The following is a 26,134-nucleotide window of genomic DNA, read 5'->3' as shown; positions in this document are numbered from 1 at the left end:
TCCAGTAGTCATGAAAGGATGTGAGAGATGGACCATAAAGAAGACTGAGCGCCGAAGAACTGATGATTTCAAACTGTAGTGTTGGAGAAGACTCCTGAGAGTCCCGTGGACAGCAAGGAGATCAAACCAGTCTATCCTAAAGGAAATCAACCCTGGATATTCACTGAAAGAACTGATGCTGAAGCTGAAGCTCCAGTCCTTTGGCTACCTGATGCAAAAATCCGACTCACTGAAAAAGACCCTCATGCTGGGAAAGATTGAGAGCAGAAGGGGACGATAGATGATGAGATGGTTAGATGGCATCACTGACTCTAGGGACATGAGTTTGAGTAAACTTGGAAATACTGAAAGACAGGGAAGCCTGGTGTGCTGCAGTCCATGGGGACACAAAGAGCAGGACATGACTTAGCGACTGAACAACAACAATAAAAAATTGTCATGCTACATATATTAAACACACGTTTTGTTTCAAAGTAATGGTACTTAAAACTCAATGCTTTAATTATACTAATGATAACCCAACATTTATATTTTTCTTTATTTTACTCAAGGATAATAGGATAGTAAGAAATGATATACCCTGATCAATTCAGTTCAGTTTAGTCGCTCAGTCATGTCCGACTCTTTGCGACCCCATGAATTGCAGTATGCCAGTCCTCTCTGTCCATCACCAACTCCCAGAGTTTACCCAAACCCATGTCCATTGAGTTGATGATGCCATCCAACCATCTCATCCTCTGTCGTCCCCTTCTCCTCCTGCCCTCAATCTTTCCCAGAGTAATCTAATTATACTACGAATTGTTTTATTCAACATTTTAAAGACTTCTAGACATATTACTTAGGAGTGGTTAAAATTATTTATGAATAATTTAATTACAAATTCAATAACAATTTAATATATTAAAATATTTTTTCACTTTATACTGTTTTTTTATATTCAATATCTTTTATTTATTTTTAAAATTTATTTAATTGGAGGCTAATTACTTTACAATATTGTAATGGTTTTTGCCATACATTCACATGAATCAGCCATGGGTCTACATGTGTTCCCATCCTGAACCCCCCTCCTACCTCTCTCCCCATCCCATCCCTCTGGGTCATCCAAGCGCACCAGCCCTGAGCACCTGTCTCATGCATCAAACCTGGACTGGCAATTCGTTTCACATATGATAATATACATGTTTCAATGCTATTCTCTCAGATCATCCCACCCTCGCCCTCTCCCACAGAGTCCAAAACACTGTTCTATACATCTGTGTCTCTTATGCTGTCTCGCATATAGGGTTATCATTACCAACTTTCTAAATTCCATACATATGCGTTAGTATACTGTATTGGTGGTTTTCTTTCTGGATTACTTCACTCTGTATAACAGGCTACTTGCACTTATAGAAAAAAATCTTTGTGATGATATGACATGTACTAGAGCAAAAATGAATAAACAAACTTCTTCCCTCCTCAAATTTAATTCATATTTGTAAAGTCAAAAAAAAATCAATGAAAACCAATAACACAAATATATTTAGTACAAATTTAGCAATTTTTGGTAAGAAGTATAGGGTAATGAGCTATGTTTTGTGGAAGCATTAACTGAGTAAATCGTATATAATGAGGTATATAGAAAGAAATCCCTGAAAAAATAAAAATAAAAAAAAAGAAAGAAATACATATATATGTATATACACACACACATATGTAATTTCCCTTTGACTAAAATTCACATTTTTATTTATGTAAATTTTTGTCAGAATAATTTCATAGGTTCACAATTATAAAGTTCTATTTACTTAAATATTTAGTGATTATATTATAAAATACCTTAAAAATCATTGTCTTTACTTGCTACTAAAAGCAAAACACATTAATCAGAACTTGGCTAATTTGCTGTGCTAAAGTTTAAAGCAGTAGTTCTCCCTGTTTCTCATTTGCTCTCATTCATCTGTTCTCACAAATGTCCCCGGGTTACCTCCAAGGGGACCCTTGACACTGCTGGGAGATGTTTTTGGTTGCCACAGCTTTAACAGGGGTGCTGCTGGCACCTAGTGGGTAGAAAGGTGCATGTGTGCATGCTCAGTCACTTCAGTTGTGTCCAACTTTACACGACCCTATGGGCTGGAGGCAACCCAGCTTCTCTGCACTGGAGTGGATTGCCAGATCTCCAGGAGATCTTTCCAACCCAGGGATCGAACCCATGTCTCATGTCTCCTGCTTTGGCAGGCAGGTTCTTTACCACTAGAGCCACCTGGAAGCCCCAGATGGATGCTGCTAAACATCCTACAGTGCTCAAAAAAAAAAAAAAAGAATCACCAGCCCAACATGTTGATACTGCCACGTCAAGAAATCCCGGTTTAAAGATAAAGGTTAAGTCAGAACAACAAAAAAATTATTTAAAATACCTATCTCCCTAATACAGGACACATTTCAGTGTAACTACTCAAAACTTCAGCACCTGCATAAACAGTACAGAATAATGAGGGCTAACATCCAAAATGGTATACCTGAGCTCGTGTTTTAAATTTCTGAGATGGGGAGAGTAGAAATGCTAACTCAGCAGGCTGCTGTGAAGACTGTGTAAAGTATTTTTAAACTGTAATGCAAATAGTTTATTTATATTGATACAACAAAAAGATTCTCATAAAGTAATTGATTCTGTTACATGTATTCTACTTAAAAAGGTAGGGAAGCAATTTATTTTATAGTATATTTATGTTTAACCTATGACAATTGAAATATACAACGGTTGATAATTAAGTTAACCTGAAATTTTTTATTACTGATGATAATATGCCACTGAATATACCAACAAGCACCATCTGTCTATTTCATTTCACACTCACATCATCATTAAGGCAAGCATTAGTATGCCTATTTTCTAGACGAAGAAATGGAGCCATTGGTAAGCTAACTCATCTAGGATCTCAAGGCATTAAGAGGAAGGAGGGAGTTGCCCAGGTTTCTCCCTCGTCCTTGACCAAACTCATACATAACAGTTCTCTCTCTGGATCTTTCAATTTAGCAAGGTTCTGGAAACATTTTGTTTCTGTGGGATTTCATTAGTAAAGGAAATGAAGTGAAAAGAATAATCACCATACATTTTGTGATTTTGCAGTAGGGAGCTCATGATCTGAGCCACAGTCAGCTCCAGGTAAGAGCTTCTCCACCTTCAGCTGCAAAGAACATAATAAATCTGATTTTCGGTATTGACCATCTGGTGATGTCCAAGTGTAGAGCTGTCTCTTGGGTTGTTGGAAAAGGGTGTTTGCTATGACCAGCATGTTCTCTTGACAAAACTCTGTTAGCCTTTCACCTGCTTCATTTTGTACTCAAAAGCCAAATTTGCCTGCTGTTCCAGGTATCTCTTGACTTTCCACTTTTGCATTACAGTCCCCTATGATAAAAAGGACATCTTTTTTTTTTTTTTTTGATGTTAGTTCTTTTTTTTTTTTTTTTGCTGATCACTAGACTTTATTAAGATGAAATCACTGATAATTACACAGAAATTACTTGCCTAAGCCAAAATCCTTGAGATTCACATGAACTTAGTTACACAAATAAACATCATGTTCAAAACTGAGGAAATATCCCAATGCCCAGGTGATGAAGGCTGGGGTGAACAAATATGCACACTTATTTCAAGCTGTTAAACAGTCTGTGGGCCACACAATGGTCCCTTGCATGCAAGAAATCCAAGAGCTCCTCTGTGCAGTCCTCCTCTGTCTGTGACATGGAGGATACACGCTCATCACAGAGCTCGAGCCGCTCCCGAGCCTTTACACATTTCTCCAGCTGCTCGCATTGCTCTCTCACTGTTGTTAGGGGATCCACTAATTCCTCCTCCTCCTCTTCCTCCTCCTTGGGATCTCCGGACCCGGTCAGCATCCTTTGCTTGTCCTCTAGTCCCATGTCCGGCTGCGGCCCTGGACTCAACACAAGCAGCAACAGCGGCACCTATTCCACTTCAGGATCAAAAAGGACTTGTCTGATGTTAGTTCTAAAAGGTATTGCAATTCTCCATAGAACTGGTCAACTTCAGCTTCGTCAATATCAGTGGCTGGGACATAGATTTGGATTACTGAGATGTTGAATGGTTTGCCTTGAAAACGAACCAAGATTATTCTGTCTTTTTGGAAGTTTCATTCAAGAGCTGCATTTCAGATTCTTTTGTTGACTAGGAGGGCTAATCCATTTCTTCTAGGGGATTCTTACCCACAGTAGTAGATATCAGTTCAGTTCAGTCACTCAGTCATGTCCGACTGTTTGTGACCCCATGAATTGCAGCACGCCAGGCCTCCCTGTCCATCACCAACTCCTGGAGTTCACTCAAACTCATGTCCATCGAGTCGGTGATGCCAGCCAGCCATCTCATCCTCTGTCGTCCCCTTCTCCTCCTGCCCCCAATCCCTCCCAGCATCAGGGTCTTTTCCAATGAGTCAACTCTTCGCAGGAGGTGGCCCAAAGTATTGGAGTGTGAGCTTCAGCATCAGTCCTTCCAATGAACACCCAGGACTGATCTCCTTCAGAATGGACTGGTTGGATCTCCTTGCAGTCTAAGGGACTCTCAAAAGTCTTCTCCAACACCACAGTTCAAAAGCATCAATTATTTGGCGCTCAGCTTTCTTCACAGTCCAACTTTCACATCTATACATGACCACTGGAAAAACCATAGCCTTGACTAGATGGACCTTTGTTGGCAAAGTAATGTCTCTGCTTTTGAATGTGCTATCTAGGTTGGTCATAACTTTTCTTCCAAGGAGTAAGCGTCTTTTAATTTCATGGCTGCAATCACCATCTGCAGTGATTTTGGAGCCCAAGAAAATAAAGTCTGACACTGTTTCCACTGTTTCCCAATCTATATACCATGAAGTGATGGGACCAGATGCCATGATCTTAGTTTCCTGAATGTTGAGCTTTAAGCCAACTTTTTCACTCTCCTCTTTCACTTTCATCAAGAGGCTTTTTAGTTCTTCTTCACTTTCTGCCATAAGGGTGGTGTCATCTGCATATCTGAGGTTATTGATATTTCTTCGGGCAATCTTGATTCCAGCTTGTGCTTCTTCCAGCCCAGCGTTTCTCATGATGTACTCTGCATATAAGTTAAATAAGCAGGGTGAGAATATACAGCCTTGACGTAACGCCTTTTCTTATTTGGAACCAGTCTGGTGTTTCATGTCCAGTTCTAACTGTTGCTTCCTGACCTGCATACAGGTTTCTCAAGAGGTAGGTCAGGTGGTCTGGTATTCCCATCTCTTTCAGAATTTTCCACAGTTTATTGTGATCCACACAGTCAAAGGCTTTGGCATAGTCAATAAAACAGAAATAGATGTTTTTTTGGAACTCTCTTGCTTTTTTGATGATCCAGCAGATGTTGGCAATTTGATCTCTGGTTCCTCTGCTTTTCGAAAACCAGATTGAACATCTGGAAGTTCACGGTTCACGTATTGCTGAAGCCTGGCTTGGAGAATTTTGAGCATTACGTTACTAGCGTGTGAGATGAGTGCAATTGTGCGGTAGTTTGAGCATTGTTTGGCATTGCCTTTCTTTGGGTCTGGAATGAAAACTGACCTTTTCCAGTCCTGTGGCCACTGCTGAGTTTTCCAAATTTGCTGGCATATTGAGTGCAGCACTTTCACAGCATCATCTTTCAGGACTTGAAATAGTTCAACTGGAATTCCATCACCTCCACTAGCTTTGTTCGTAGTGATGCTTCCTAAGGCTCACTTGACTTCACATTCCAGGATGTCTGGCTCTAGGTGAGTGATCACACCATCATGATTATCTGGGCCATGAAGATCTTTTTTGTACAGTTCTTCTGTGTATTCTTGCCACCTGTTCTTAATATCTTCTGCTTCTGTTAGGTCCATACCATTTCTGTCCTTTATTGAGCCCATCTTTGCGTGAAATGTTCCCTTGGTATCTCTAATTTTCTTGAAGAGATCTCTAGTCTTTCCCATTCTGTTGTTTTCCTCTGTTTCTTTGTATTGATTGCTGAGGAAGGCTTTCTTTCTCTCCTTGTTATTCTTTGGAACTCTGCATTCAGATGCTTATATCTTTCCTTTTCTCCTTTGCTTTTCACTTCTCTTCTTTTCACAGGTATTTGTAAGGCCTCCCCAGACAGCCATTTTGCTGTTTTGCATTTCTTTTCCATGGGGATGGTCTTGATCCCTGTCCCCTGTACGGTGTCACAAACCTCCATCCATAGTTCATCAGGCACAATATAATGGTCATCTAAATTAAATTTGCCCATTCTGGTCCATTTTTTTCCACTGATTCCTAAGTTGCCAATCTTCAATCTTCTCATCTCCTGCTTGACCACATTCAATTTACCTTGATTCATGAAGCTAATATTCCAGGTTCCTATGCAATACTGTTCATTACAGCATCAGACACATCCACAGACACCAGACACATCCACAACTGAGTATTATTTCTGCTTTGGCCCAGCCGCTTCATTCTTTCTAGAGCTATTAGTAATTACCCGTTGTTCTTCCCCAGTAGCATACTGGACACCTACCAACCTGTGGGGCTCATCTTCTGGTGTCGTATCTTTTTTCTTTTCATACTGTTCTTGGGGTTCTCCAGGCAAGAATACTGCAGTGGTTTGCCATTTCCTCCTCCAGTGGACCACATTTTGTCAGAACTCTTCATTATGACCTGTCCATCTTGAAAGGCCTTGCATGGCATGGCTCATAGCTTCATTGAGTTATGCACCCCCTTCACCATGACAAAGCTGTGATCCATGAAGGGGAAATAAATAATATATCTTGCTTTTATATGTATTATTGCTTTTCAAATGTATGTACTTATAGTGGGATAAGTAAAAAGCAAATTAACTTTTAGAAACATTGCTAATTTTATTCTAGTTTTTGATAATTCTTAGTTCAATATCTTAATTTTTTCCTTTTATTATCATTAATAAAGTAATGCTACTATGTAGTTAAAAAAAATCTCCAGAGGAGAAAAACAAATTGAATTTTTTTTTCTTACAGTAAAATCTTGAGTTATATATCTAAATGGTACATGTGGCGGAATACTTATTCACACATATCACTTACATAATTAAATGTTATTAGTATACTTAAAATTTATGATTAAAGTTATTTTTAAGGTTATAAAATCTATGATTAAAATGATTTTGAGGTTATAAAATGTAAATGTGCTCTTTGATAACTAGATAAGTTGTAATTTATGCATCTTTTCAGAAAAATGCTTCCTTATCTAATGATATGTCAAATAGTATTTAAGTTTGTCTATCTTCAGTAAGCTCTACCTACTTAGGGTAATCATAATAGACATAAATATTTCAGAAGTTGGATAGTATGATTGAGTACAAAATAACTGCAACATTAATATTAATATACTTTTTGTCCGTTTACAGATAAAGGAAACATTCATTTAGTACTATCTATTAAGTGCCTACTAAAATGCAAGCTCTATGAAGGCTTCTTAAAAAGTAGGTAGGATATATCACACTACATAGCACTTGGTTATGAAATTTCTCTTTCCATCTATGCAGACTATGAGTGTCTTGGTGATAGGAATGTGTTTGCTCTTGTCATGGTCAACAATGCTAAGTTTAATGGTTAATTTTCAGTTTTTATCTTTTACTTATTGTCTGCCATTTTTATCTCCACTAGAATGTAAGTTGTGTGAGGGCAAGAGTTTTGAATGTTTTAATAACTGCTGAATCACAGTGCCGATAACAAAGTTTAACAGAGTAGGTGCTCAGTAAGTGTCTATTGAATATATAACCAACTAAATGAACACAAAGTTTTACTAGTCTCCTGGTGGGATGGGGTGGGAAATGGTAGAAGGATTCAGGAGGGAGAGGACATATGTATACCTGTGGCTGATTCGTGTTGATGTGTGGCAGAGGCCAACACAATATTGTAGAGTAACTGTCCTCCAATAATTGTATTTTGTTCTATACTTCTCAATATTATACAATTATAATCTTTGATAATTAAAAAAATCTTGATATCTAACAATACTGATTCTTGCTTTTATATTATAGTACAATTTAACATAAAATTACATATTATATCTAATAATATAATTAATAAAAGTAGATTTATTTGTAGTTTCAATGTCAGTCAAGTCAATGAAGTTGCCTAGTCTTCCCTGGTGAGCCCAAGGGAAGACTGAGCGACTTTGACTTTCAATGTCCACCTTGCCACTTTCATTTAACAATATACCTGAAATCATTCCATAGCAAAATATAGAAATTTAAGAAAATAACTACATGATACAACATTTGACCACTCTTCATTCAACCAGTCTACTATTGATAGATATTTGAGTTGCTGTCAGTCTTTTTTACTATTACAAATAGTACTGCAATAGCCTTCTACATACCTTTTCATATTTTTCACCATGATAGAGATGGTCTGCAGGATCTAAGAGTAAGCATATATGTAAAGAAAGTGAAAGTGTGAGTCATGTCCAACTCTGCGACCCCATGGACTGCAGGCCACCAGGTTCCTCTGTCCATGAGATTTTCTAGGCAAAAGTACTGAAGTGGGTTGCCATTTCCTTTTCCAGTAGATCTTCTCAACTCGGGGACTGAACCTGGGTCTTCAGCACTGCAGTCATTCTTTACCATCTGAGCCACCAGGGAAGCCCCAAGCGTATATGTAAACACAGTTAAATTTTTCTCCATAACAGTTATACAATTTGCATTCACAACAAGATATGAGAGTGCCTGCTTTCCAAAACCTTTCTCTTAGAGAACTGAACTATTTGACTACTGCTATGGTGACAAATTACTACAAATTTAGTAGATTTAAAGCAATACAAATTCATTACTTAATAGTTCTAGAAATCAAAAGTCAAAAAATCGTTCTCCCTGGGCTAAGATGAAGGTGTCAGCAAGTGTTTTCCTTCCAGAGGCTCTAGAGGAGAAGTCTGTTTCCTCTTGCTAGAGGCAACCCACATTCCTTCGTTTGTGGTCCCCTCCCGTTTTCAAAGCCAAGGATCACAGAAGTCTGACCTCTGCCCTGATTACCACATCTTCTCCTGGGACTGACTCTCCTGCGTCCTCTTCATTGGTAAAGAATGAGAGATTATGATCATACACTTATGATCATAGACTTAGTCTAACAGGATAATCCAGGATACTCTCCAGGTCTCACAATACTTAATCTAATCACACCTGCAAAGTACCTTTTCCCATGCAAAGTTCTGGGGATTAGGATGTAGACATCTTTGAGGGCTAATATTCTGCCTACTACAAATATGTTGCTAACCTTTCAGATTTTTGACAATCTTATTGACAGTGAAAGTATTCTCAATGAATTTTAATTAACTTTAATAATTATGAGTGAATTTGAACATAGTTTTCTATATCCTATGCTCTTTGCATTTCTTTTCCTATGAACTGTTTATATCTCTTGCCCATTTTTACAGTTGGGTCTCTTTGTTTCCATTTAAAAATTTTTGGGTCATTGTTGAATTTAATTCTATTCAATTTGGAACCGATTCTGTTTTCCCTTTTTCTATAAAGCTCTTCAGTTATCCCACGGCCACTTACTGAGAAGCCTATCTTTTCCCCACTGATGCATTTGCCACTTTTTTCATATACTAAATTTTCACATATAATTTTATCTATATCTAGTTTTTAAATTCTGTTTCATTTTAGATCTTTTCTTTTAAACTTTCATAATATATCTTACTAATATAAATATTGCTTGTTCTTAGGAAACATTCAGCAATCAACATTAAAGCCAATGACTGAAATGCAAGTATTATATTTATTATGCATTCCAATGTTTTTCCCACTAGAATTTGAAGTGGCTGGGTATTATATTATCTACTTTTATTTCCCTGGTCTCTAGCAGTGTTCCTTGTACATTAAGGATAATCAATAAATCATTATTAAAAATGTATAAATGAAAATGTTGGACAGTAAATCTCTGCTAGAATACTTTATGTTTAGCTAGCAATGTTGTGTTTGCTATCTAAATGTAGCAGACCTTATTTAAGCCAATGAGGACTCTGAGTGCTAGGCACCAAGGTATTTCTTACCTCTGGCTTTATAAATGAGGAATGTGAAGCTCAGAAATGCTTAAGCTACTTTCTCAAGGTCACTAATCAGAAAGTAGAACTGGAACTGGAATTAAATCTTCTGACTTCAAATTTAATGCTCTTTGTATTAGAGACTACATTCTTGCCCTTGAGTTCATTTCTCTATTTCTCTTACAATTCTAAAACAACACTCATCCATCAGATGTACATGTTACTAAGGTCTAAACCTGATCACAATGAAATGAACAAACTATTCCTCATCAAAAGGAGTGCATGAGAGCCAAAATAACATTTTCAAATGATCAGCTGTAAACATTATTTTGAGTGTGATAATATTACTATACCAAAGCCTTTGACTACGCTAAAGCCTTTGACTGTGGAACAACAAACTGTGGAAAATTCTTAAAAGAGATGGGAATACCAGACCACCTGACCTGCCTCCTGAGAAATCTGTATGCAGATCAAGAAGCAACAGTTAGAATTGGACATGGAACAACAAACTGGTTTCAGATTGGGAAAGGAGTACATCAAGGCTGCATATTGTCACTCTGCTTATTTAACTTATATGCAAAGTACATCATGAGAAACACTGGGCTGGATGAAGCACAAGTTGGAATCAAGATTTCTGGGAGAAATATCAATAAACTCAGATATGCAGATGACACCACCCTTATGGCAGAAAGTGAAGAACTGAAGAGCCTTTTGATGAAAGTGAAAGAGGAGAGTGGAAAAGTTGGCTTCAAACTAAACATTCAGAAAATTAAGATCATGGCATCCAGTCCCATCAGTTCATGGTAAATACATGGGGAAACAATGGAAACAGTGACAGACTTTATTATTTTGGGCTCCAAAATCACTGCACATGGTGACTGTAGCCAAGAAATTAAAAAACACTTACTGGTTGGAAGAAAAGCTATATCCAACCTAGAGAGCATATTAAAAAGTAGAGACATTACTTTACCAACAAAGGTCTGTCTAGTCAAAGCTATAGTTTTTCCAGTAGTCATGTATGGATGGATGTGAGAGTTGGACCATAAAGAAAGCTGAGCACCGAAGTATTAATGCTTTTGAACTGTGGTATTGGAGAAGACTCTTGAGAGTCCCTTGGACTGCAAGGAGATACAACCAGTCCATCCCGAAGAAAATCAGTCCTGAATACTCATTGGAAGGACTGATGCTGAAGCTGAAACTTCAACACTTTGGCCACCTGATGCAAAGAACCGACTCGTTGGAAAAGTCCCTGATGCTGGGAAAGGCTGAAGGCAGGAGAAGAAGGGGACAATAGAGGATGAGATGGTTGGATGGCATCACCCACGTGATGGACATGAGTTTGAGTAGGCTCTGGGAGTTGGTGATGGACAGAGAAGCCTGGCATGCTGCAGTCCATGGGATCTCAAAGACTCAGACATGACTGAGTGACTGAACTGATTGAATTAAATAATTAAGTAGTTTTGCTTAACATTTTTAATGTTTATAAGTCTTTTACTATTTTTATACTTTTTTACTAAAAGATTTGGGCTTCTCTGGTGGCTCAGAGGCTCTGCCTGCAATGCGGGAGACCAGGGTTTGATCCCTGGGTTGGGAAGATCCCCTGGAGAAGGAAGTAGCATCCCACTCCAGTATTCTTGCCTGGAGTATCCCATGGAGGAAGGAGCCTGGTAGGCTACAGTCCATGTGATCACAAAGAGTCGGACACGACTGAGCTACTTCACTTTCACTTCACTAAAATATTATGAAGACTAATTTTTATTAAGTTTTAAAATTTATCTATAAATCTATATGTTCAGACACCACCACAAGGCTGCACACAAAAGAAGCCAAGGAAATGACAATGCTGTATTTCTAGGTACAACTAACAGGATAGAAAGGAAATGAATGAGAAAAAAAATAGTAAGTTTTCCTTATTTGGAGATGCTTGGTTCATTGTTTCCAGTGATAGATGAGGAAAGAAACTAAAATAGAGTAAAAAAAAAAAAAAAAACAGATACTAAGTTATTATAATAATGTCGCTGAAACCCACTATATTCTCATATGTTAAGAGTATAAGATGTGTTTAGCAAAGTTGCTTCAATAATATGGTATTATATTTTAGATTTTTAGACAATATATTAACTAATTGATTAAGAACATCAGTTTTGCATCTGAACTCTGGTTCTTCATGAATGATTTACTGTAATATCTGTAGTTTAAATCAGTTTCATTGTGCTTATATTTAAAATCATCATAGACACTAATAAATTGCCATATACATTTTACTGTTACTCTATAGATCTATCTTTTAAATATGTATTATTCAAGCTAAAATATATTTACATTTAATAAATGAACATTCCAAATCTAGATGGAATGCCTATATCCAGAATTAAGGCTCCTAAGGGAGAAAACAAAATTTCTGCTTGTGGAAGCTAAACATAATGTTGTGTAATCGATTGGTTCACTTAAAGGCATCAGCCATGCTCCCTTTGAAGATAGATTAAGTAAATATGAGAGTAGACAGCACAAACATTATGGGTATTATACAGCCTATTGTAGTAAAAGACTATCAAAATTGGTCATGCTCTAGAGCAAGCAATATAGATGAAAGTGCTTTATGATAAATGTATTTATAAAGAAAGAGAGAGAAATGATTATATTAATTATATAAGTGGTGAATAAACAGTGACATACAGGGTAAATGAAAACCAAAATAGTCTTTAGGCTTTTCCAAAGCAGAAAAGAGCTCCAGACTTAAAAACAGCCAAAAGCATCAAGCATCATATAGGTTTATTCATTATATAAAGAAAAATCTCCATTTACACATGCATGGAAAAATCCAAAGTAACAAGAAGAAACTATAAGCCTAACAATTTGCAACTGAGAGACAAAAATGATACAGCTGGTCACTAACACTAAGCAAATGATTTCTAGATTAGATGAGCAGGACGGATTTTTGAGCAGGATGGGCTTTTAGCCTTCCTTAATTGTATAAACAGCACTGAAACTTAAGGACCCACAAGAGTGTGCTTCCACATTGCCAGCTGCCTTAGGGGTAGATTTCGTTGTTAAACCACACCGGGAGAATAATGACCTTACACATTCACCAGCTTGACTCACAAAGCTAGGAGGCAAAGCTACTGCAGAAGCGGCTGGCTACAAAGAATAGATTGCTATCAACAGTGGACTTTTTCTCCTCTGATCTTACTTAACCCCACCAGGTATCTTCATTATTCCTTCTCTGCCTATCACTGTAAAGTAAAAAACAAGGACATGTCTAACACCACACACAAAAAATCTGTACTTTGGTCATATTCATTACACATGCCTTGGTTAAAATCAGTATCCCCTTAATAAGTACTTGGTGGTCATCATCCTAGGGCCAGTCTGCAAGAATGGATAGACTTGAATTTGAACCCAAAGCTCATTTCAACAGCAGGTGACATGACACATTATGAAAGGCTGAAGGTTGTATTTTGTTTCCTTTCTGTGATAAGTATGTTCCTTATCAAAGTGAATACCAACTTCTATTGCTCATTAAGGCTGTCATGTTTTTCACAGTCTCATCTGCCTTATAATTGAAATTCTTATTTTAACAGCATTATCTTAATGTTATTGCTAGCTACAGAACATCTTGCGAAGACTGCAACATTAAAGTTAATTTGGCCCTACATCTTTGGGTAATGGACTGTCTGGAATATAACAAACTATGGATATTCATACTTGGACTGAAATATATCAAGGTTACTTCCCCCATTATTGCAGTTTGTCATAGGTGGCTCTTAAAATGGTTGGTTATAATTTCTCCCATCTGACTAATCTCATGCTGCTTATGGTCTTTTGTTAGAGTGGCAAAAATCAAAATTCCTAATGATGTAAAGTTTCTTTTTCTTTCATTCTTAATTAAAACTGGTTATGCACTTCAGTTGAGATTCCCAGTGAGAAAAATTAGATCAGCATTATAATAAGAATTAAGAAAGTACTCCTAGGATTATAGTCAATGTGTAATTTAAAAATTGTAATACTGAAAATAAAAATATAGATCAAATGACCTATATTGTTAACTTAAGTAGCACCTTCCATTAAGCAGAGCTGCAATTATTATAATTTAATGTCTATACAGTACTACCAAAGAAACAATATACACAATATGCTAATAAAGTAAAACAATTTCACTTAATGAGTTTTTATTTCCCATTCAGGTATGATGATTTCCCACAGCTTATTGAATAACACTTGGAATAACATAACTAGCAAATACTTTATACTTTACATATAAATAGGTCTAACCAGAAGACTGATAAAACCTTAGAGATAAATACTAGAAATTAATTTTTAAAATTTAAACATTTAAAAATAGTTATGTTCAATACTAATAAGATAAATCAAGAGCTCTGAGAGTCAATTAAAATTTAATCTTTGATGTCTGGGATTTGCTTCAAAATAACCACCTGTGGAGCTGGGGAAAAACAGGGCAGAGATGAAATATGATTGGCCATGAGCCACCAACTGCTAAAGCTGGGGAATATAACTGATCTATTTCTATCTAGCTTAAATTTTTTTATTATAAAATTTAAAAATTAATCTGATATTAATATTTCATTTCTTATTTAATGATGTTATTTCACTAAAGAGGGCCTCATAGAAAGCTGGAAAAATACAGCTGTATTATGAACATATTTTTCCAAAGTTACATGAAGATATTCTTACAAAGTTACATTTCTAGATTCTTATTTTATTGGAAAATATTAGATATCCTCTATTCGCAGTCTTTTATTTTAGAATATTTCTTAGTTGATGTCTATGCATATTATGTTTGTGGAAAAAATTAATATTTGAAGATATGGATAACTATAAATGGATAGGCAGGGGCTCCATCTATCTTGAAAAGACATTTAGGTCTCCTCAAAATCAAATACGACAAAGATATACCATCATACACATATCAGAGAAACAAAAGACAATCCAAAGTCACTAATAACTTGTATATGTTGCTGACAGGAATACAAAATGGTACAGCCACCTTTTGTTCAGTCACTAAGTCGTGTGCAACTCTTTCTGACCTCATGGACTGCAGCATTTCAGGCTCCCCTGTCCTCCACTATTTCCCAGAGTTTGTATAAATTTATGTCTATTGAGTTGCTGATGCTATCTAATCATCTCATCTTTTGCCACCCCCTTTTCCTTTTGCTCAATCTTTCCCAGCCTCAGTCTTTTCCAATGAGTCATCTCTTCACATCAGGTGGCCAAAGTATTGAAGCTTCAGCCACTTTGGGAAATAGTTAAATATAATTTTACCATATGACCCAACAATCTCATTGACAGATATTTCCCCAAGAGAAATGAAAACATATTTCCATTTAAAGACCTATGAGTGAGGAGTGAAAGTCACACAGTCGTGTCTGACTCTTTGCAACCCTATGGACTGTAGCTCACCAGGCTCCTCTGTCCAAGGAATTCTCCAGGCAAGAGACACCTCCAGGCATGGAGTGGGTTGCCATGCCTTTTCCGGGGGATCTTCCCCACCCAGGGATGGCACCTAGCTCTCCCGCATTGCAGGCAGATTTTTCATTGTCTGAGTCACCAGGGAAGACATATGAAAGTGTTCATGCCAGTTTTATTTCCAGTAGTTCCAGACTGGAAATAATCCAAATGTTCATCACCTGGTGACTGAATAAATAAATTGTGAGCATCCATACAACGGAATGCTCTTCAGCAACAGAATAAACTACTGACACCGATAATGACATGGATGCATCCTGAAAACATTATGCCAAGTGAAAGAAGTCAAACATCAAAGGCTACATACTATGTGCTTCCATTTATTTGGCCTCTCAGTAAAGGCAAAACTATAAGGAAATAATCAGATCAGTTGTTGCCAGGGGTTTAGGGCAGAGAGATGGAATTGACCCAGAAGGGAATGAGGGCACTGATTGAGTATGGATGAGGCGTCTTATGTTTATAATATACTTTTCTGTATTTTCCAAAGTTTCTATAATTAGAATGTTTAATTATATTAAACTTTGGGACAAACTAACATAAAATTAATAACTGATGTTACGACATCTATATTGCCTTGATAATTCTTGAATACATGGAAAAATAGTCAAGTAATATGTCATTAATAAGTCAACCATATATTCTCTCAGTATGTGATAAAAACTGCACATGCATTTATACAGGCATTTATGTACTCATACATTTACACTTCATTCACAGTGGGAGACTGGAGGTATTTAGTTAATTAAATGTTATGATGGAAAGAGTGATCTTATGTTACTCTCACTATAATAAAATAGCTTTATTACTAATTATACCAAAATTAAACTTTCTATAATGAGCCAAAAGTATTCTGAGATCTCATGGTGCTTCAGGTTTATTATCATGTGCATGAGTTTTTATAATGCCTGAGAGTGTGAGGAGCAACAGGACGAATCTGGGAAGAAAGGAAGGAGCAACAGGGGCAGAGGAGAAGGAGATACTGATGCCATTCTCCATAGACAATAGACAGTCTGCAGCACTGATGATACCGGAGACACCTGTATATTTTCTGGAGCACCTAGTGCACGGCACATTTTCTTGCTACTTTTTCCTCAAATAAATGGAACCATCAAAAGCTGATGTACTTTTAATAAAATATTCTCTGGGACTTCTTAAAATGTAATTTATATAAGGTAAAATTATTCTATTTTGAGAATGTACTGCCTAAAATTTCCCCAAAACATACACACCGAGGTCATAATGCATCATTTCAAAGAGATATTCAAGGGCCACATATACCATATATACTTCAAAAATTTATAGAGTTTTGAAAGTGAATATTCTAGCAAGAAGTCATAAGCAAAAAACTCATGTAGGGTATGTGTGAGAGCAGTGGACAGGCATATGAGAAATCTCTGTAATTGCTTCTTAATTTTGCTGTCAACATAAAGCTGCTCTAAAAAAAGTAAAATATGTTTAAAAAGTACGTAGGTTTAATAAGACTCAGTAATAACTCATTTAGAGTACGTAACTCATTTATACTTGCTTTCCCCCTGCATGAAGATACCTGCGTGCATGAGGACAACACGGTGTTTATATGACATTTTCCAATTTGGTCACCAAAAGACTTCGTTCACTCAAAATTACCATCTTCTCTAAAGAAAGCTTTTTTCCTGCTTTTTTTTTGTTTTTTAAATTCTGGGACATTGTGTGTTTGTGTGTTACAGTACATTAAAGTGAGGTATGGAAGTTGTAGTATTCAATGACTAGAACACATATCAGGCTTCCCCAGCAGCTCAGCAGTGAAGAATCCACCTCCAGTGTGTGAAAGGCAGGAGACTTGGGTTCAATCCCTGGGTTGGGAAGACCCCTTCAAGAAGGAAATGGCAACCTATTCCAGTATGCTTGCCTAGGAAATTCTGTGGACAGAGGAGCCTGGTGGGCTGCAGTCTATAGGGTCGTGAAAGAGTTGGACACAACTGAGAGAATGAACAATAACAACTCTATGTCTGGAGCAACCATATTGTCAGCCACAGACCTTTGCATTCCCTATTACACTCCTTATCTGCTCCCCTCAGCAATTTTAAAAGAGGCTCTCATACCAGCATCTCCCATTAACTTGATTATCTGTATTCAGCTTTCCAGTATCTAATCCTGAGTCACTTCATGGGAAATAGATGGGGAAACAGTGGAAACAGTGGCAGACCTTATTTTTTGGGGCTCCAAAATCACTGCAGATGGTGACTGCAGCCATGAAATTAAAAGACGCTTACTCCTTGGAAGCAAAGTTATGACCAACCTAGAGAGCATATTCAAAAGCAGAGACATTACTTTGTCAACAAAGGTCCATCTAGTCAAGGCTATGGTTTTCCCAGTGGTCATGTATGGATGCGAGAGTTGGACTGTGAAGAAAGTTGAGTGCCGAAGGATTGATGCTTTTGAACTGCGGTGTTGGAGAAGACTCTTGAGAGTCCCTTGGACTGTAAGGAGATCCAACCAGTCCATTCTAAAGGAGATCAGCCCTGGGTGTTCTTTGGAAGGAATGATACTAAAGCTGAAACTCTAGTACTTTGGCCACCTCATGTGAAGAGTTGACTCATTGGAAAAGACTCTGATGCTGGGAGGGATTGGGGGCAGGAGGAGAAGGGGACGACAGAGGATGAGATGGCTGGATGGCATCACTGACTCGATGGATGTGAGTTTGAGTGAACTCCGGGAGTTGGTGATGGACAGGGAGGCCTGGCGTGCTGCGATTCATGGGGTCGCAAAGAGTCGGACACGACTGAGCGACTGAACTGAACTGAACCCTGAGTCAACCCTACTAGGTGTTTTCCTCACTTCTGATTCCAGCTTTAAGACAAAGTCACTGTTGATGCTAAAATTCATGCTAAGTTCCTTTGGGTTTTCTTGCAATCCTTTTGTCACCTTAAGATAATGCTTTTCATTCACTTCTTCTTTTATTCAAACATTCTATTTTTTTTTTCTTTTCAGAGTAGAAGAATTAGTTGAATTCTACCACCAGATAGGCAAGTTCTTCTAGGACAAGTGAACAGCAGAAACAAAGATAGAGGCAAGGGACACTGAGCAGGGATCTGGTTATTGGCATGAGAAGGCAAGTAAAGACATAGTAAGAACGAACAACAGATTGCAGGATACAGTAAATTATGCAGAGGAATTTGAATTTTCACCATAGGAGATGAGAATCCAATGGGGAATTTTGGGAAGGGTGATATGAATATTTGCACCCTACGAAGAAGACTTTTGTGGCAATGTGACAAAAAGTCTGGAAGAGGGAAGTAGGTTGAAGGAGGGCAACCAGGAAGGAGGGTAACAGAATAGGATAAGGAAATAGATCTTGAGGCTTGAAACTAGAAAATCAGTAGTGGGGATGAGGTGATGAATTTAAGATATGTTTACACTGAAGATATGACAGAGGTCAATGACTGATAGAAAATAGAGACCGGATTAGGAGGAGGAATATTGGCTAACTCCTGGTTTTTGCTCTTAACCAATTATCATAGCCTTTCTTTTTTTTTAAATTTAATTTAATTTTTTAACTTTACAATATTGTATTGGTTTTGCCATATATCAAAGTGAATCCGCCACAGGTATACATGTGTTCCCCATCCTGAACCCTCCTCCCTCCTCCCTCCCCATACCATCCCTCTGGGTCGTCCCAGTGCACCAGCCCCAAGCATCCAGTATCGTGCATCGAACCTGGACTGGCAACTCATTTCATATATGATATTTTACATGTTTCAATGCCATTCTCCCAAATCATCCCACCCTCTCCCTCTCCCACAGAGTCCAAAAGACTGTTCTATACATCAGTGTCTCTTTTGCTGTCTCAAACACAGGGTTATTGTTACCATCTTTCTAAATTCCATATATATGCATTAGTATACTGTATTGGTGTTTTTCTTTCTGGCTTACTTCACTCTGTATAATAGGTTCCAGTTTCACCCACCTCATTAGAACTGAGTCAAATGTATTCTTTTTAATGGCTGAGTAATACTCCATTGTGTATATGTACCACAGCTTTCTTATCCATTCATCTGCTGATGGACATCTAGGTTGCTTCCATGTCCTGGCTATTATAAACAGTGCTGCAATGAACATTGGGGTACATGTGTCTCTTTCCCTTCTGGTTTCCTCAGTGTGTATGCCCAGCAGTGGAATTGCTGGATCATAAAGCAGTTCTATTCCCAGTTTTTTAAGGAATGTCCACACTGTTCTGCATAGTGGCTGTACTAGTTTGCATTCCCACCAACAGTGTAAGAGGGTTCCCTTTTCTCCACACCCTCTCCAGCATATTGCTTATAGACTTTTGTGTCACAGCCATTCTGACTGACATGAAATGGTACCTCATAGTGGTTTTGATTTGCATTTCTCTGATAATGAGTGATGTTGAGCATCTTTTCATGTGTTTGTTCGCCATCTGTATGTCTTCTTTGGAGAAATGTCTATTTAGTTCTTTGGCCAGTTTTTTGATTGGGTCATTTATTTTTCTGGAATTGAGCTGTAGGAGTTGCTTGTATATTTTTGAGATTAGTTGTTTATCAGTTGTTTCATTTGCTATTATTTTCTCCCATTCTGAAGGCTGTCTTTTCACCTTGCTTATAGTTTCCTTTGTTGTGCAGAAGCTTTTAAGTTTAATTAGGTCCCATTTGTTTATTTTTGCTTTTATTTCCAATATTCTGGGAGGTGGGTCATAGAGGATCCTGCTGTGATGTATGCCGGAGAGTGTTTTGCCTATGCTCTCCTCTAGGAGTTTTATAGTTTCTGGTCTTACGTTGAGATCTTTAATCCATTTTGAGTTTATTTTTGTGTGTGGTGTTAGAAAGTGTTCTGGTTTCATTCTTTTACAAGTGGTTGACCAGTTTTCCCAGCACCACTTGTTAAAGAGATTGTCTTTAATCCATTGTATAGTCCTGCCTCCTTTGTCAAAGATAACGTATCCATATGTGCATGAATTTATCTCTGGGCTTTCTATTTTGTTCCATTGATCTATATTTCTGTCTTTGTGCCAGTACCATACTGTCTTGATGACTGTGGCTTTGTAGTAGAGCCTGAAGTCAGGCAGGTTGATTCCTCCAGTTCCATTTTTCTTTCTCAAGATTGCTTTGGCTATTCGAGCTTTTTGGATTTCCATACAAATTGTGAACTTATTTGTTCTAGCTCTGTGAAGAATACCGTTGGTAGCTTGATAGGGACTGCACTGAATCTATAATTTGCTTTGGGTAGTATACTCATTTTCACTATATTGATTCTTCCAATTCATGAACATGGTATATTTCTCCATTTATTAGTGTCCTCATTGATTTCTTTCACCAGTGTTTTATAGTTTTCTATATTTAGGTCTTCAGTTTCTTTAGGTAGATATATTGCTAAGTGTTTTATTCTTTTCGTTGCAATGGTGAATGGAATTGTTTCCTTAATTTCTCTATTTTCTCATTATTAGTGTATAGGAATGCAAGGGATTTCTGTGTGTTGATTTTATATCCTGCAACTTTACTATATTCTTTGATTAGTTCTAGTAATTTTCTGGTGGAGTCTTTAGGGTTTTCTATATAGAGGATCATATCATCTGTAAACAGTGAGAGTTTTACTTCTTTTCCAATTTGGATTCCTTTCTTTTTCTGCTCTGATTGCTGTGGCCAAAACTTCCAAAACTATGTTGAATAGTAAAGGTGAAAGTGGGCACCCTTGTCTTGTTCCTGACTTTAGAGGAAATGCTTTCAATTTTTCACCATTGAGGATAATGTTTGCTGTGGGTTTCTCATATATAGCTTTTATTATGTTGAGGTATGTTTCTTCTATTCCTGCTTTCTGGAGAGTTTTGTATCATAAATGGATGTTGAATTTTGTCAAAGGCTTTCTCTGCATCTATTGAGATAATCATATGGTTTTATTTTTCAACTTGTTAATGTGGTGTATTACATTGGTTGATTTGTGGATATTGAAGAATCCTTGCATCCCTGGGATAAAGCCCACTTGGTCATGGTATATGATCTTTTTAATGTGTTGTTGGATTCTGATCGTTAAAATTTTGCTAAGGATTTTTGCATCTATGTTCATCAGTGATATTGGCCTGTAGTTTTCTTTTTTTGTGGGATCTTTGTCAGGTTTTGGCATTAGGGTGATGGTGGCCTCATAGAATGAGTTTGGAAGTTTACCTTCCTCTGCAATTTTCTGGAAGAGTTTGAGCAGGATAGGTGTTAGTTCTTCTCTACATTTTTGGTAGAATTCAGCTGTGAAGCCGTCTGGACCTGGGCTTTTGTTTGCTGGAAGATTTCTGATTACAGTTTCAATTTCCATGCTTGTGATGGGTCTGTTAAGATTTTCTAATTTTTCCTGGTCCAGTTTGGAAAGTTGTACTTTTCTAAGAATTTGTCCATTTCTTCCATGTTGTCCATTTTATTGGCATATAATTGCTGATAGTAGTCTCTTATGATTGTTCATATTTGTGTTGTCTGTTGTGATCTCTCCATTTTCATTTCTAATTTTATGGATTTGATTTTTCTCCCTTTGTTTCTTGATGAGTCTGGCTAATGGTGTGTCAATTTTATTTATCCTTTCAAAGAACCAGCTTTTGGCTTTGTTGATTTTTGCTATGATCTCTTTTGTTTCTTTTGCATTTATTTCTGCCCTAATTTTTAAGATTTCTTTCCTTCTACTAACCCTGGGGTTCTACATTTCTTCCTTTTCTAGTTGATTTAGGTGTAGAGTTAGGTTATTTATTTGACTTTTTTCTTGTTTCTTGAGGTATGCCTGTATTGCTATGAACTTTCCCCTTAGGACTGCTTTTACAGTGTCCCATTGGTTTTGGGTTGTTGTGTTTTCATTTTCATTCTTTTCTATGCAAATTTTGATTTCTTTTTTATTTCTTCTGTGATTTGTTGGTTATTCAGCAGCGTGTTGTTCAGCCTCCATATGTTGGAATTTTTAATCGTTTTTCTCCTGTAATTGAGATCTAACCTAACTGCATTGTGGTCAGAAAAGATGCTTGGAATTATTTCAATGTTTTTGAATTTAACAAGGCTAGATTTATGGCCCAGGATGTGATCTATCCTGGAGAAGGTTCCATGTGCACTTGAGAAAAAGGTGAAATTCATTGTTTTGGGATGAAATGTCCTATAGATATCAATTAGGTCTAACTGGTCTATTGTATCGTTTAAAGTTTGTGTTTCCTTGTTAATTTTCTGTTTAGTTGATCTATCCATAGGTGTGAGTGGGGTATTAAAGTCTCCCACTATTATTGTGTTATTGTTAATTTCTCTTTCATACTTGTTAGCATTTGTCTTACATATTGCGGTGCTCCTATGTTGGGTGCATATATATTTATAATTGTTATATTTTCTTCTTGGATTGATCCTTTGATCATTATGTAGTGACCTTCTTTGTCTCTTTTCACAGCCTTTGTTTTAAAGTCTATTTCATCTGATATGAGTATTGCTACTCCTGCTTTCTTTTGGTCCCTATTTGCATGGAAAATCTTTTTCCAGCCCTTCACTTTCAGTCTGTATGTGTCCCCCGTTTTGAGGTGGGTCTCTTGTAGACAACATATGTAGGGGTCTTGTTTTTGTATCCATTCAGCCAGTCTTTGTCTTTTGGTTGGGGCATTCAACCCATTTACGTTTAAGGTAATTATTGATAAGTATGATCCCGTTGCCATTTACTTTATTGTTTTGGGTTCGAATTTATACACCCTTTTTGTGTTTCCTGTCTAGAGAATATCCTTTAGTACTTGTTGGAGAGCTGGTTTGGTGGTGCTGAATTTTCTCAGCTTCTGCTTGTCTGTAAAGCTTTTGATTTCTCTTTCATATTTGAATGAGATCCTTGCTGGGTACAATAATCTGGGCTGTAGGTTATTTTCTTTCATCACTTTAAGTATGTCTTGCCATTCCCTCCTGGCTTGAAGAGTTTCTATTGAAAGATCAGCTGTTATCCTTATGGGAATTCCCTTGTGTTTTATTTGTTGTTTTTCCCTTGCTGCTTTTAATATTTGTTCTTTGTGTTTGATCTTTGTTAATTTGATTAATATGTGTCTTGGGGTGTTTCGCCTTGGGTTTATCCTGTTTGGGACTCTCTGAGTTTCTTGGACTTGAGTGATTATTTCCTTCCCCATTTTAGGTAAGTTTTCAACTATTATCTCCTCAAGTATTTTCTCATGGTCTTTCTTTTTGTCTTCTTCTTCTGGGACTCCTATGATTCGAATGTTGTAGTGTTTAATATTGTCCTGGAGGTCTCTGAGATTGTCCTCATTTCTTTTAATTCATTTTTCTTTTATCCTCTCTGATTCATTTATTTCTACCATTCTATCTTCTAATTCACTAATCCTATCTTCTGCCTCTGTTGTTCTACTATTTGTTGCCTCCAGAGTGTTTTTTATCTCATTTATTGCATTATTCATTATATATTGACTCTTTTTTATTTCTTCTAGGTCCTTGTTAAACCTTTCTTGCATCTTCTCAATCCTTGTCTCCAGGATATTTATCTGTGATTCCATTCTGATTTCAAGAGTTTGGATCAATTTCACTATCATTATTCAGAATTCTTTATCAGGTAGATTCCCTATCTCTTCCTCTTTTGTTTGGTTTGGTGGGCATTTATCTTGTTCCTTTACCTGCTGGGTATTCCTCTGTCTCTTCATCTTGTTTATATTGCTGAGTTTGGGGTGTCCTTTCTGTATTCTGGCAGTTTGTGGAGTTCTTTTTATTGTGGAGTTTCCTCGCTGTGTGTGGGTTTGTACAGGTGGCTTGTCAAGTTTTCTTGGTTAGGGAAGCTTGTGTCGGTGTTTTGGTGGGTGGAGCTGGATTTCTTCTCTCTGGAGTGCAATGAAGTATCCAGTAATGAGTTATGAGATGTCAATGGTTTTGTAGTAACTTTGGGCAGCCTGTATATTGGAGCTCAGGGCTGTGTTCCTGTGTTGCTGGAGAATTTGCTTGGTATGTCTTGCCCTGGAACTTGTTGGCCCTTGTGTGGTGCTTGGTTTCAGTGTAGGTATGGAGGCATTTGATGAGCTCCTGTCAATTAATGTTCCCTGGAGTCAGGGTTTGGACTTAAGCCTCCTGCTTCCAGTTTTCGGTCTTATTTTTACAGTAGTCTCAAAACTTCTCCTTCTATACAGCACCATTGATAAAACATCTAGGTTAAAGATGAAAAGTTTCTCCACCGTGAGGGTCACCCAGAGAGGTTCACAGCATTACATGGAGAGAAGAGGGAGGAGGGAGTTAGAGGTGACCTGAATGAGATAAGATGGAATCAATAGAGGACAGAGCGGGCTAGCCAGTAATCACTTCCTTATGTGCACTCCACAACTGGACCGCTCAGAGATGTTCACAGAGTTATACAGAGAAGAGAAGAAGGAGGAAGGAGACAGAGGTGGCCAGGAGGATAAAAGTGGGGAATGAAAAGAAGAGAGACAGATTCAGCCAGTAATCAGTTCCCTAAGTGTTCTCCACCGTCTGGAACACACAGAAATTCACAGACTTGGGTAGAGTAGAGAGGGGTTAGGGAGGAGACGCAGGCGACCTGGCGGAGAAAAAGGAGAGTCCAAAGGGGGAGAGAGCAGTCAAGCCAGTAATCTCGCTCCCAAGTAAAATATGCGTACTGAAGATTGGGTTCTTAAAAGTACAAAATTGGTAACAAATACCTAAAAGCAAAAATTAAAAATCTAGAATAGAGTTTGGAATTTCAAAAATACAATGTTAAAGAAAAGAAGAAGGAAAAGAAAGAGGGAGAAAAAAAAAGTCACAAAAATTATAAAGAAAATATAGGTACAAAATTGATAACAAATACCAAAAAGCAAAAGTTAAAAATCTAGAGTTTGGAATTTCAAAAATACAACGTTAGAGAAAAGAAGAAGAAAAAGAAAGAGAAAAAACAAACAAACAAAAACAAAGTCACAAAAATTATAAAGAAAATATAGGTACAAAATTGATAACAAGTACCAAAAAGCATAAATTAAAAATCTAGAGTAGAGTTTGGAATTTCAGAAATACAATGTTAAAGAAAAGAAGAAGAGAAAGAAAAAGAGAAAAAAAAAGTCACAAATATTATAAAAAAAAATATAGGTAGAAAATTGATAGCAAATACCAAAAAGCTAAAATTAAAAATCTAGAGTAGAGTTTGGAATTGCAAAAATACAATGTTAAAGAAAAGAAGAAAAAATAAAAAAAGAAAGAGAAAAAGAAAAAAAAAAAACAAGGTCACAAAAATTATAAAATATATATGAAGTTTGCTTGAAAAAAATAGGGTCTTTTGTTTTGTTTTGCAAAGTAATAGTAGGTTATAAAAGTGAAAATTAAAGGAGTAATAGCGGTCTTAAAATTTTAAAAAAAAATTTTTTAAATAAGAAAGAATGATAGTAAAAACAGTAAAAATATACCTAGGACTTTTTCTGGTGTTATTGTGGGTATTGTGGGGTCATTTCATTTTCGGCTAGTTCCTTGGTCCGGCTTATATTTCTCAAGATCTACAGGCCCCTTCCTATGTAGTCGGTACTAATGACAGGGTTTTAATCTATTGCCTGTCACTTCCAAGGCAGTTCCCTATGTTATAGCTTCTTCTGTTTGCTAGTCTCTTCAGTGTCTGATTTCTGCCCTCATATAAAGGGGGCGGTGGTGGACACTTTTTTTTTTTTTAGGCTCACTTG

At 37.1% G+C, this 26,134-nt stretch overlaps 1 protein-coding gene and 1 pseudogene across 8 annotated transcripts in view; both read right to left on the bottom strand.

Annotated features, from left to right (window-relative positions):
* ATRNL1 (attractin like 1) overlaps window positions 1–26,134 on the bottom strand; it is an 810,133-nt gene that overhangs the window by 241,750 nt on the left and 542,249 nt on the right. The window lies entirely within an intron of this gene.
* LOC147344375 (cytochrome b-c1 complex subunit 6, mitochondrial pseudogene) lies at window positions 1,991–3,992 on the bottom strand (annotated as a pseudogene). Its single transcript, XR_015155898.1, has one exon. The product of XR_015155898.1 is annotated as a cytochrome b-c1 complex subunit 6, mitochondrial pseudogene (transcript).

This window comes from Bos grunniens, chromosome 26 (assembly GCF_055505025.1).
Source record: "Bos grunniens cultivar Pamir isolate PY7600 chromosome 26, Bosgru_T2T1.0, whole genome shotgun sequence".
In the NCBI taxonomy this organism is placed as follows: Eukaryota; Metazoa; Chordata; class Mammalia; order Artiodactyla; family Bovidae; genus Bos; species Bos grunniens.
The sequence above is the reverse complement of the archived record's forward strand: the minus strand, read 5'-3'. Positions and strand labels throughout refer to the sequence as shown.